A 14,380-nucleotide genomic window follows, 5' to 3' on the forward strand; every position below is an offset into this window, starting at 1 on the left:
CATGTATGAGGGTATTTACGAGCATGAGAAAAAACCCTCTGTGAATCCAGCCTTGCATGAGGAGTTATTGCTTCTAATATATGAGCACTTCATGGCTCTGACCAAAAGAAAAACCCCCACTTAGGGTGTGGAAGCATCTGGGGATATGGGAAGTTGTAGCTTCTCATCTGATTTAGAGGATTTAGAGAACAAATCGCCCTTGTCAATTAAAACCCTATGTATGAAGAGCCCTAAAGGTCATGGGCCTAAAGTTTCTAGTCAGAGAGATGAAGAGTATATTGAGGAAGGGGAGGATATAAAGACTGATGAAGAGGGTGAAGAGGAGGTGGAAACTAAGAAGGAGGAGTTGGTGGCTAAGAAACAAAGGAAGTCTAAAGAGAAGGATGCTGAGGGGATTCTGGATTCTGGACCGGAGATATCTTCCATTCCTCTTTCTCCAATTCATCTTTAGGAACAAGACAAGAAGAAAGATAGAGAGGGAGGAGTGGTGGTAATCAAGGATAGGCACATGGCCTAGAGAAGTTTTAATGTTAGAACTTCCAAAATGGGTATTTTTAGAGAGGCTATGAACCCTCAAATTCTAGATGAAAAATTGGGTTAGATCCATATGGAGGATCTCATTGATCCGGCTATGGTGGCTATTATGGATAATGCATGGAAAACTGGCATAAATTTTTTTAATAATGATAGAAATAGTATGATTGATAATTTTAGGTCTATAAAATGGCTCTACCATGAATTGGAGGATTTCAAAGATAGAAAGGGTCAGATGGAAAACAAAAGAAAAAAGCCAGATTGTGGTAATTTGAATGAATAGGGGGATCGACTCAATTTGGTTGAGAAGAGAATCCAAAATTTGGAAATTACAATAATAATCTAGGAAATTAGATGATTTCCATTCTAAATTCTATTAATGATAATATCATGTCCCTTATTGGAATGTTGAAAGCCAGAGGTTTTCTAGATGAAACTGAGGAAAAGGATAAAGATAGAGATAGAATGGAAGAGAATGTGATGACTGGCATTACTTTTAGTAGCATGGATCAAGTTGGTTAGAAGAAGTAGGAGTAGATGGTTGAGGAGATTCACAAAGCCTATGAAGTGGCAGAAATGATGTAGGAGCTCGAGAGAAAGATAGAGGAATAAATTTGGTTTTTCTTTTCCTATCTTTTGGCCTATTAGTCTACTCTAGTTTTTTGGTTAGTTGGATTTTTGTCTATCTGTTGAATTGGCCTTTTGGTTGGCGTTTTTTACTTTGGTTGGGTTTTAATTTCTTATTATTAGCCTTTTGAAATGTTTTAACATTTGGGTTTCAGGATCCCTATAAAACCTATTTTTCTTATCAAAAACTAGGACATATATAAATAGATAGATGCATGCATTGAATATTTAACAACTTGCACTCCTCTCAAGTAAATATGCAATATCTAAATATACAGATTGGTGGAAAGAAAAAAATATAGAATTTATAGTGATTTTAGCTTCTGAATATTTCCAAAATCCTTTGATAGAGGACTAGAGAAGTTATTGATTTCAATGGCCATAAAAAAAAATTTCAGTTCTTTGTCCATTAGTGGTTGGACCTGCAATATTGTCATTAGAGATGCCTCTATGAAATTTATACCTTAGATAAGTGGAGGTGGAAAGTGGGTTACCATTTCCTCCTATCTATTTAATATTATTATCTTTCATTTTAGATATTTAAACCTAAACATCCCCTTGTGGTATATAAAGATTGTTTCTCGATGAGATTGGAAATTCTCTTATCAAATTGTTTGGCCATAATTCATTGTGCCTACAAAGATTGGTTATCCTAATTGAGAGGATTTTTGGATTATTTTATGTTCTTGAGTATGTGGAGTACAATCTTGTCTTAGTATTTCATTATTTTTCTTAATTCAAACCAAAAAACGCAAAACAAGTGAAATAAATAGTTAGTTTTTAGTTTAAAAGATGATAATATTCTTGGTGTTATGTCTTACTTGCTATGTATATTTCCTTAAAAAATTAATCATCCAACCAAAACATCAATTCATCAACAAAACTCATGTTGAATTTTATTTTCTTAAATCCATGTGAAAAATATGGGACCCATGCAAATCCATGTAAAAATTTAAGGCACCAATATTAATGTAGAGCATCTATATACTTTGTACACAACTTCCACTTGTACCAAGTGACCTTCCGAGGTCAGATTGATCCTTGGTGCACTCTCCCAATCCTCAATTACTCAAAAATCAAACACTTGATCAATCCAAATGATAATCATTTTTCCCAAACTAATTGAGATCTCAAGTCTAATCACATACACAATCTCTAATTATATTCCCAATCTATTTCTATACACTCCATGCACTATCCTCATCACCCTTGTCTATATACACACCTTCCACGAGAATCCTATGACAATATTCATCTTCCCTTTATAGCCAACTTCACACAATAAGAAAAATATTAGGGTTCCCTTAATCAATCCATATACTTTATGGTCACTCAACCCTAGACCTACTTTGCTCCACGTAATCAAATTTCCAACTCTTCTTAGAAACAAATGCATATCAAAATTTGTTCACATGAAAACATATTCTTGGTTTACATCCCAACATTCCTAAATGCCCTTCACCACAAATCCTAGACCAAACTCTTCATTCTTTAGTGTAGCATCTAATTTTCTCACCAAGCCCAAATACTCAACGAGAGTAATTTTATTCTTATTTTTATTCTATTAGACCTTTACTCAAAAAGTTAGCACAGTATGTCACCAACCTTCCTCACATCACTAACTTGGCGGTTCTTTCCTTGTCTTTCCCTAGGATCAATTTTAATACTCCCTAGGTTTTTTTCACATTATAACTTTTCCAATAACTCTCTCACAAACTCCTACTTAATCAAACAAAACAAAATTGCTTTACTATTTCCATAGTCTTACCTCTCTCATCAATTGTCCCTAACTTGGACCCTTACTTGGTTGTTCCAATTGTCTTCAGAGACTTCATATACACTTCAAAGAATCCTCCACACCTTTCAAATAATTTCTATATCAATACTTTTTTAACTTTAAATACCCATTGGATCGCTTGCATTTGTTTGTCATCATCAACTACTTCATAATTGTTACAAAATAGTGAGAAAGATCATAGTGACTCTGTTAGGGCATCAATTTATTTTATACAGACACAACCACTAGATATTAGACTAATTACATATGAAACATAATCCAATATAATAGGGTTAAATATTTAATGGATATTCATGTTTTTGTTCTCCCTTAGATATTTGTATTCTCATTGAAGGTGAAGGTGCCTACTACTTGAGTAAAGTAAATTATAACCATAACTCCTTTGCTAGCCCATGAGTCTATTTTCATCATGGTTCATTAATGCAAAAGGTTCCCCATACAACTCCTAAACAAAACACAATCCAAATAGTACTGTGACAAAACAAATTTGAAATGTATATTGGGGAAGTGCAAATAATTCAAATGCAACTTGCACAAATAACTAAAGTCTTTAATTCAAGACAACCAACATAACACATTATATTCACAATAGACTCCTTTAAAACACGGTAATTTGATAATTATCATACAATCTCATTTTTTTCCTATATATTTTTGTCTATATAATAGTTACTATTATCATTTTAGACACTACTAATGGGTACAATTCATCTATACATAATTGTATATTGATCAGCCCCATATTCATAAGTTTCACTATCATGTTGGAAAAGCTTAAGTAATTTTAAATTTTTATTTATTAACATGCATTCCGTTCATGTGGTTTAAACACTATAATTATTATTTTTATCTCACAATATCATAACTTAACATGATGTCATTGCACAATCAAACAAGTATGTATCAATATGTGCACTAGTTTTCCCTATTGAAACCACTATATTTATGTCAATATATAACCAAATGAAACACCACAAAAGAAAATTTTCTTGCTTCAATTCTCTAACATGTTTCAAAACATATCATTGGATCATGAACAAATGCTAGAAAAAACACTGAATTGACTCTTAAAACTAGTAGAGTATATGAAATATGCAAGAAAAACTCAATTTTTTGAAAAGAAAAATTGATTACATAAACTTCTCTATCCATGATCATGCTTCTACATCATATATAGGCCTTTTTCCTCCTTTTGATCCAATGACCACTCCTCCTAACTTTTAAAGGACTAAATTTTAATTAGTCAACCTCTTAAATTAATGTTGTCAACTTAAAAACCTATTTGAGATTGTTTGTCTTTATCTTAGGAATCCACCATTGGAGAATTTGGATACAAATGATTTTATTGTGTTGAAGGAATAACACATAGTAATTTGATACTCTTGATAATTATTTATTTTTTCTAAGCACTAATAATATGAATGGGTTGAAGGACTAACACATGGTATGCTTATACTCTTTATACTTGAGTGGAAAGAACATTTGAATTGATTGGTTATTAAATGTAGGTATATGAGGAATAGATACTATGCAATCAAACTTGTGACTCTAATCAAAATCTCTAAAACATTATATTATGGTAAAGATATGTTGATTCCTTAGGTGAACAAAGTTGACGAATTGATATTAAGGTTATAGTTGTGGACAAGGCCTTGAAGGCTACTAATTGAAGTATGGATTTAATGATGGGTTGATAAACACAATGTTGTGGATGGGTTATGTTGCAACCAAAGTTAGTATATAATTACTACTATAAACATGATGTTTCCACCAAATTTAGTATTAAATGACTCTTATATTTTTTAATAGTTGAAATAATGATTAGTAAGGCATACTAACAATAAGAATTCTTTTTTGATATGTAAGAGGTAATAATGCTCATCCATACACAATTTGACTTAAAAATAATTTTCATGATCCAATAAGTCCTTCCAATGAATAATGATCATCCATACACATTTTGACCAACTTTTGTCTTTCTTGGACCATTCAAGTCCTTAATAGGACAACTAGGACATTTTTGTAACCTTGTCTTACATAGCTTTAGATTTTGATCTAAATGGACGAAAAACACACATAAATGACATTATTAAATAAAATAGTCTCAAATATGAATTTTTAAGTATTTCAATTTGGTATTTATATTGAAGATCATTTCATAACTAATGTTTCAATTTCTATACTTTTTAAGGTTCAAGAAGATTTATGTACTTTTGGCATCATCTTTCTTACTTTGTAAAGTTTATATAGTGAAGTTTCCATAACCCAATTTTTTTATGAAGTAGTGTCATGTCAAAGAATATAAGTGAAGAACAAAATAGGGAGACAATCACTAGATTGTGGTCTACCTTGAAAAGAAGATGTGATGGAAAATGTTATTGTCCCAAAAAAAATTGTAAGGGCTTAAAGACCATAAGGTTTCTAATCAAAACAACTAAGAAAATTTGTTTGGATCATGGTCACATTGAAGGACATGATTATCATACATTGGTAAATTGTTCATTATATCATTTTAACAATTTATACACATAAGAAATCACTTGATGATGAGATCATGATCATGGTTTATGTATGTTGATCAGTTTTATATTGGTCAACCACCCTAGGGAACATGATATGAGCCACCACAACCTAGAGAATAGGGTTTTTGAACTAGACAATCATGATGTTTGAATATCACAACTGAAGATAATGATCCAATAGAAAGTGATGATCATGCACCAGAAAAAACAATTGAAGATTATGGTACAACTATATTGATCCATGACACATTTAGTACTACTGAAGTTGATCATGATGACAAAGATGACCTTGATGTTTTTCATGATATACTTGTACTTGAGAAGGTTGTGTTGGGGGGAATGTGAATCAAGGAATCTAACCCTGAGTTTATCACACAACCACACACACCTCAAAAGGATGGATCCCAAGGAAAGAGATTCTTTCTAGCCAATCCTCGAAGGTGCCAAATATTAGAAATTAATGTGATCCAAGGGATAAAGGAGCATCAACTCAAGCTAAGATCTAATGATTGTGAAGGAAGGAAAAGATTGACGCATGCCCTTGAGATCTAAACTAATTACTTCTAAATCTAAGAAAGATGTGAAATGTAAAGTAAAAAAGTGCTTAAATGAAATTTTGAACTAGTAAAGATGGGTTAAGGTACTTATCTTGAGATTTTGAACCTTGATTTTTGTGTGCTACATTTTTGCAAGGAATAAATAGAGCTAGATCTAGGCCTAAAATTGAGAGATGAACAAAACCTAAAAATCTTTGAGCAATCTGTCAAGGGCGAATTGGTGCATCAAGGGTGCAATGTGACCCTAATAAAAGGTATATGATATTGACTTTAATTTTGTAGTTATGCTAAATGATGAAATGGGTAATCTGATATGTGATTCTTTTTCCTTTTAAGATCTTCTAATATCTAAATTATGCATTTTTAGGTGGCTATGTAGGGGTTTACCTTAATCAACCCCCCGTATTGGTGATTTCCACCTCCACAAATAGCCAATTTGAAATGTAATGTGTGTGATTCTTGTTTATGAGCTTTGAATGTGTAAATTCAAGGATCCAAATCCTTAGACCTTAAACTCTAGCATGAAGTATTGTGGTTGAATATGGATGAAATAACAATGCATAGATTTGAGGATAACATAGAAAGTATACCAAGTCCCCAAGGCTAAAGTAGTCTAGGCCACACTCACGATCTATATTTACTACTCCATGATTGAATCTTGAATGCTTGAATTGAATGTTAAGAGGAAGAATGAAGAACTCTCTTGCTTCAAAGGATTTTTCCAAGCCTCCCTACTTATACCTTGGAAATGTGCTAAAATGAATTGGGATGTTTACAATGTTTTTCCCACATGAGAAACACTTTCGTGATCATGTAGGTATGCTTTCATGATTGATAGTTGACACACATATTATGTTATGTTATGTCAAATTAAGAAATTGAGGATATTTATATAAGATTCAAATTTCCTCCCGCATGTTGACTAGACTCAAAGACCTATTTTTGGACCAAACCTTGAGAAGTTCACAACTATTAGGACCAAAAATGGGACTTAATCAAGGGTGTACTACACCCTTGAAGGGCCCATCTAGGGTTCACTAGACCCCTAATAATTAGGTGCATAAGCCCTTGAGACTATCTTAGAACTCCGAAATAGGTCTCATAATCTATAGAGTAGGTCCAAATTCCAAGGATATCTCATTTCAGTGTGAAAAGAAGTTATGTTGATTAAAGAGAAAGGAAAGGGGGGGACCCAAATGAAGAGATTATACCTTAATTTTTTGTGTTGTAGAAAAAGAATACTGAAAAGGAATTGTTACGTCCTACCTAGATCCCATTTAAGAGAAGAATAGGTGAGAAATTTAAATGCAAATTTATCATTAAATTATATGTAATAGGTGCTAAAAGATCATAAATTGAAGTGCTTCTAATTTATGATGGTACATTTAACCCCCACTTTACCTGAATATGAGACTATGTGAATATGCAAGCTAAGGTAAAGAACACTCTTAAAGGAAAAGGATATAGAAAAGTCTAAGAATCATGAATCCTACAAGAAAGTGTTAGTACCTACACCCTATAGAACATATGTTAGTGAAAATAAAAGACCAGCTAGATCTTACTAAAAATTAATTTTTGAGGTTCATAGGTGCCCACATGCCCCCTATTTTGGCTTGCTCTTTTCGAGAAGGTGAAATAGGATGATATAGCTAACCTTAGGAATCAACAATGAAAAGATATGAAGAAAACCTTAAAAATTAGTGAGAAAGATATCAAAATGTCTCTCAATCAAGTTTAAAGGGAAGATGAATAAATCACAATTACAATGCTTCTAATAGTGAGAAAATTTGAGTTATCTAGCTCAAGTTATCATGAAAAGAGTAAATGCCTAACCTAAATGCATATAAAGGAAATCTTAATTGTAACCCTAATTTCATGCTCAAAATCATTATAAATAAGGTTCTTACTATTCATTTGATACCTTTTTAGCTTGAAGAAGTGAAGGAGTTCTAAAGATGAAGAAGGAGCTACAGCCAACATGGATGGAGGCTCTGAGAGAAGTCATCATGGTCATAGATCCACTTCTTGAGGTGAGTTTAATTTCAATTTTGCGTAGGAGGTTAATCCTGACTGACCAGGTTAACCTTGATTAGGAAGATCAACCCTAATTTAGGGGAGGTCAACCCTAATGAGGTAGGTTGACTCTGAATGAGGGGAGGTCAACCCTAATTATGGAATGTCGACCCTGAATTAGGGGATGTTGACCCTAATGAGGCACAAATCAACCATGATCAAAATGATCAGACTATCTCCTTGGATTATACTGATGTTGAATACGATGTATTATGTAGGACTCAATGTCTCTTTGGGAGCATTAGATGTCACATGCAATAAGATTCATATAGGATAGTTTGCAGAAGATGAGCATGGAGGATATTTGACTACTAAAAGATGTGGGTGTCTATTGGGAAGGCCAAATTCCATACTTGAGATTCCACAAAGGTATGATCTTAGCCTTGATAGAGAGGTGGGATGAGGATACATGTTTTTTCTATCTTCTTTGAGTGTATGCATATCCTCTCACTGATTTATGGAAGTTTGAAGACCTACTATACTAGAGAGTTAGATTTGATCACATGTATGGTGATGAGATAGTGTGAAGACCATACCTCTGAATGGTAGAAAGGCCTAATATTGCACACCAAATGAGGTTATCACAGAGGAGCATATTTTTAGAGGGACAAAAGAGTCATGTGATCATGTCGTACTATTATGATAAAGTATTGAGATAATTTGGTATATGATAGGATATATTGAGAATAGTGACATGCTATGTCCACCCTTAGAGATATATTTAGAGATTCAGTGCCAGATATTGATGTATAATAGCAAACATCACCTCTTGTGATTTGGAGGATAGAGAGGATGTTTGTGCCACATCAGGTGTAAATGTCAATTGTACAAAGGAGTACATCCAATACTGTATCAAAGATGGAGTGAGACCCATCTTCCCACAAGACTACCCTGCAGTAGACCTAGGTCTGTTCTATAGAGCTTAGAGAGGATCTTTCAGAGATGAGTACAAGGCTATTAGAGAGCATGAAGAGATGAAGGATAAGGATCAACCACCACCCAAGATGGAGTATGAGGAGATCTTAGATCCACATGAGAGAGAAAATGAGAGAGAGAAGCCACAAATAAAGGAGGATACTATAGAGGAGAGAGTAGAGGAGATGTCTGTTGGCACTAAAAATTGCATGCTTCATTTTTAGTCACATTTCAAAGATTTGAGAAATCAAGCCCCATAAATGCAAACGTACCTAAATGTACCTTTGAAGCCCCTAAGGTGTTTAATGTTTCTAACACCCTCCATTTAGCCCATCCACATGATCCATGAAGTTAAACTGACATTCCAAGCTGTTTTGTGAAGTCTCATTTTGAGCAAATTTCAAATCTGCACTTTCACCTATGTCAAACAGCGACAGGAGGCCTTGTTTGCGATTGAATATCTCGCACCCAGAAATGTTTTGTGATTCACCACTTTGAGATTGTCTAGTGTCCATACCTAAGAACCTATGTTTCAGATTTTGAGTTTTTTTGAGTTCGTTTGATTAGGTTATGAATCCCTCAAATTTGGTCAGTTACTATTTTCATGCTTTTGCACATTGAACATAATTTTGGGAAGCCCTATTTGACGTGCTATAACTTTTGACCAGTTGACCAAAATTCTAAAATTCCTTTTGTGTTGCATTATAGATGTCAAAGACTTGTTATGTTTCAATTTTTAGCTCTTGACGGATCCGTTTGATCAGATTTCAAACACGATTCCAAATGCAATTTCCATCTTTTTACTGGTGTCCACATTTACAAATTTTTCAGTACCCCTATTCCTAGCGTTATAACTCCTAATCCATGATTGGTGAGATCGAATGGATTCTACCACTATGTTGTACTCGAAAAATACTACAAATGTGCCATTTTTTAGAACTTGACGAATCTATCTTCACACTTGACCAGGGTCATTTTGTTTGCTAAAATCACTTTTTTGTCAGTGTCAATCTGAAAAATCCAAGTAGCTCACTTTGACCGCTCGCCATTTGCATCATGTTATTCATCATGAGACCAAATTGTAGATTCATACTCACCTCATAACAGAGAACCAACGCATCAATTTTCATTTCCCCATGTGCTCATTTTCCTAGCTTTCAAAGCCAAATATGAACCCAGTTTGTTGTTTTTTGACTTGTTTACTTGCAAGTAATTCTGAGAAGGCAACTTTGATAGTGAATATCTTTTGACTGGGGATTCATCATAAGACGAGATCTGACAGGGGTAAAAGTATGTGGAACAAAGAATTAGTGTGCCAATTTTAAGAGCCTGGGCAGAGGTTTGGGTCAATTTTAAGGCCAGTTAACAGGGCTTCAATTTTTTAGTTTGAGATGTTCAGTAGATCGCTTTGACACTTCAAGTGTTTGGAAACAAAATATTTTTTTAGTCGGACCCACTTGGGGCCCAACTAATTCCACCATCATTGATTCTGCTTTGGTGAAGTGGCACTGATGTGATGGGTGGATAAGCAATCAGGTGGCCAATAGAATAGTGCCATGTGGCAGCTCACGTGGCAATAGGTCCTAGTTGGCGATCAGGAGCAAGTTGAGACAGGAGATGCTCAGATCATGACACGTGTCACGATCTGACGAATGGTGCTTCCTCGAAAAAATAAGATGCACGTTAGTTAAAAAATGCAAGAAAGTGGGATTGCACCACGTGGCATTGAGTCTGCACAATGGTGACATGGCAGTTCAATGGCGGGTGTGTAGAGAAGCCAATCAATGAGTGACACATGTTACTCGATCAAACCCAGTTTGACCCCAAATTTGGAGGGTGGAAAAATATTGCAAAGTAAAAAAAATTATTTTTTACTATAAAGATTTGTTTAAAACATCATTTTAATCATTTTAAGTGGACATTCACATTCTTTTAAATTTCAAAGGGCATAGTCTAAAGTTTCAACTTTAGAGATTTTAAATTTTATGAAATTTAAAATCTAAGTTGCAGACCTCAGTTTCATAGCAAAGGAAGACGTTTTTCAAATCGAGATTCTAGGTGTTTTCGGAAGGCAAAGTATGCCTTATCATATATCGTCGGAATTGTGAGAATCTAAATTTTTTGATTTTGCAATTAGTTTTTGCACAAGTAGCAATTTGTTTGAGCTACATGAGGTTTTCTTCCAGATTCTTATTGTGCAACTGAATTCAGATATCAAAGCTCAGAACTGATTTCTAACAAGGTGATGACTTGAGTATGGTTAAAAGGAAGTGAGAATTCAATTTGGGTCGAATTTGTTCAGATTCATTCAGTAAAAATTGAAATTTCACCAGCATTTTAGTGGGCAAATCAGATATTTTGGATGCAAAAGGAGTTTTTATCATTAAACAGAGGATATTTTCGAGTTTGTTACAAGAAATGATGAAAAAGAAATCAGATCAAATGAAATCAAAGAGGTAGAAAGATGAAAGAAGTGATACAGTTGCAAGAGATGGAATTCCAAGTGGACACTTCGCATCTTCATAACAAATCTAGGAATTCCTTCCTGCTATATCTATCTTTTTCTTTCTCTTTGTAAGGGTTCCAGTTTTTTGTTACTGAGAAACCATTGTTGGTAGGAAATTTGCAGTCATTCTATGAGACCATTTCTTTGGATCCAGAACTATGATTCCACCTCCATTTTTCAGCAATTTCTCTCATGTGAACAGTAGTAGGAAGGTTAATACAGCAAGTTCTGACATGTTAGGTGTTTTCATGTTTTGATTGCATGCATTTAAACGTATTGTTTAAAGGAAATTAATACAAAGGAACATGAATTTCATTATTTTCCTTCTGATTCTTGTCTCCTTTATCAGTGATTTTCAATGTTTTACAATCTCTAAACAAAGAGCCTAGATTGTAGTTACAGTCCCTTAAGGCTGTATGTTATTTCATTATTGCCTGTAACTCAAATAGTTATGTAAATGCTTCAAGGAAATAATAGGGTTGCAAGTTTGCTAATGGGGATATCATGTAAGAATGAGATTCAGATTGAGCACAAATGTCTATCTAAGCCAAGGAGAACAAACTAGGGACAAAATCTTGCTAAGTGTTGATAAGATTTCTGATTTGTTGGCTCACGATTTTGAAAGGTATGCTAACCAATCTAAGGATTTTTTTTTTGACACGTTATGCAAATTCATGTGGTGAAGTCATTTTCCCTGAGTATGATGTTGAGAAAGATGTAGTTTCAGAATGTGCTATGTCAAGATTGGGGGGTGAATGTGATAGTAATTTGTATGTCAATGCACATAACGACTTCTATGATGAGAATGAAAATAGAGAGATAAGATTTGTTTTTGATTCAATGTTTCCTATTTTCATAAGGCTAAGATAAGTTCAAATAGCTCATGTGATAAGAGAAATAGTAATGAAACGATTTATCCTAATGAACTATTTGAGAAAGAGTTAGGTACAGATCAATACATTCTAGGAATGCATTTTCATGATGATTATTGTGATTTGGGATCTAATCATTTGCTGGAATATTAAGAAAATGCAACATATATTCAATCTAATATATGGTGTACTAATGTTGCAAGTGAGGATAAATCAAATTTTCCATACTCTTCGTATTCAGAGGCACAAGGTTAGTTACCATCTGATTCATGTAACTCGTTCAATGAAGTAGAATATCAAATTTTTGTATTTTTGGTTGAAGGAATCCATGACTGTGTCAGTAGTGATCAATTTTAGTTTGATTTTAGTTGTTATGATCACACTGATGCATATTTTCAAAGTGAGCAAGCTATAGAAATTTTGTCTGATTTCTATGCGCATTATGAAGATGATGATGATAGTTTTGTTTTGCCTAATGAAATGATTGAAAATATTGATATGTTGGGTGAGATAAAGAACAGTGAGATTTTCAGTTTTCCTCAAGAGAATGTAAATGAAAATAAGGTATATGACAGAGGCAAAAGGTTCTGAAACTTTTGGTGGCTTGGGGCCATCCCTTGTATATAGTAGTTGTAGATTTCCCTGCTTTCAATAAAGCTGTTCGAGAAGTTTTTTCTGTCACATGTGTGGTCTGCTTGACCCAGAGATCTAGAATCTTGCCATGCCCACAAGGGGCATGCATCCCTAGACAGAGCCATTGTTGGGACTAAAAATTGCATGCTTCAGTTTTAGTCACATTTCAAAGATTTGAGAAATCAAGCCCCATAAATGCAAACATACCCGCCTATACCTTTAAAGCCCCTAAGGTGTTTAATGTTTCTAACACCCTCCATTTAGAACATCCACATGATCCATGAAGTTAAACTGACATTCCGAGCTGTTTTGTGAAGTCTCATTTTGAGCAAATTTCAAATCTACATTTTCACCCGTGTCAAACAGCGACAGAAGCCCTTGTTTGCGATTGAATATCTCACACCCAGAAATGTTTTGTGATTCACCACTTTGTGATTGTCTAGTGTCCATACCTAAGAACCTATGTTTTAGATTTTGAGTTGTTTTGAGTTCGTTTGATCAGGTTTTGAATCACTCAAAGTTGGTCAGTTACTATTTTCATGCTTTTGTACATTGTACATAATTCTGGGAAGCCCTGTTTGACGTGCTATAACTTTTGACCAATTGACCAAAATGTTAAAATTCCTTTTGCATTGCATTTTAGACATCAAAGACTTGTTATGTTTCAATTTTCAGCTCTTGACGGATCTATTTGATCAGTTTTCAAATGCGATTCCAAATGCAATTTCCATCTTTTTGCTGGTGTTCGCATTTACAAATTTGTCAGTACCCCTGTTCCTAGCATTATAACTCCTAATCTGTGATTGGTTAGATTGAATGGATTGTACCACTATGTTGTACTTTGAAAATACTACAAATCTACTAGTTTTTAGAACTTGACGAATCTGTCTTCATACTTTACCAAGGTCATTTCGTTTGCCAAAATCACTTTTATGTCAGTGTCAATCTGAAAAATCCAAGTAGCTCACTTTGACCGCTCACCATTTACGTCCTTTTATTCATCATGAGACCAAATCATAGATTCATACTCACCTCATAACAGAGAACCAGCACCCCAATTTTCATTTCCCCGTGTGCTCATTTGCCCAGGTTTCAAAGCCAAATCCGAACCCAATTTGTTGTTTTCTGACTTGTTTACTTGTAGGTAATTCTGAGAAGGCAACTTTGACGACGAATATCTTTTGACTGGGAATTCGTCATAAGAAGAGATCTGACAGGGTAAAAGTATGTGGAATAAAGAATAAGTGTGCCAGTCTTTAGAGCCCAGTCAGAGGTTTGGGTCAGTTTTAAGGCCAATTAATAGACCTTCTGGCACCAATTTGACAGTTTGCATATCAGTGATA

This window comes from Cupressus sempervirens, chromosome 3, assembly GCF_028749045.1.
Source record: "Cupressus sempervirens isolate cs-2001-9-10 chromosome 3, ASM2874904v1, whole genome shotgun sequence".
Classification (NCBI taxonomy): Eukaryota; Viridiplantae; Streptophyta; class Pinopsida; order Cupressales; family Cupressaceae; genus Cupressus; species Cupressus sempervirens.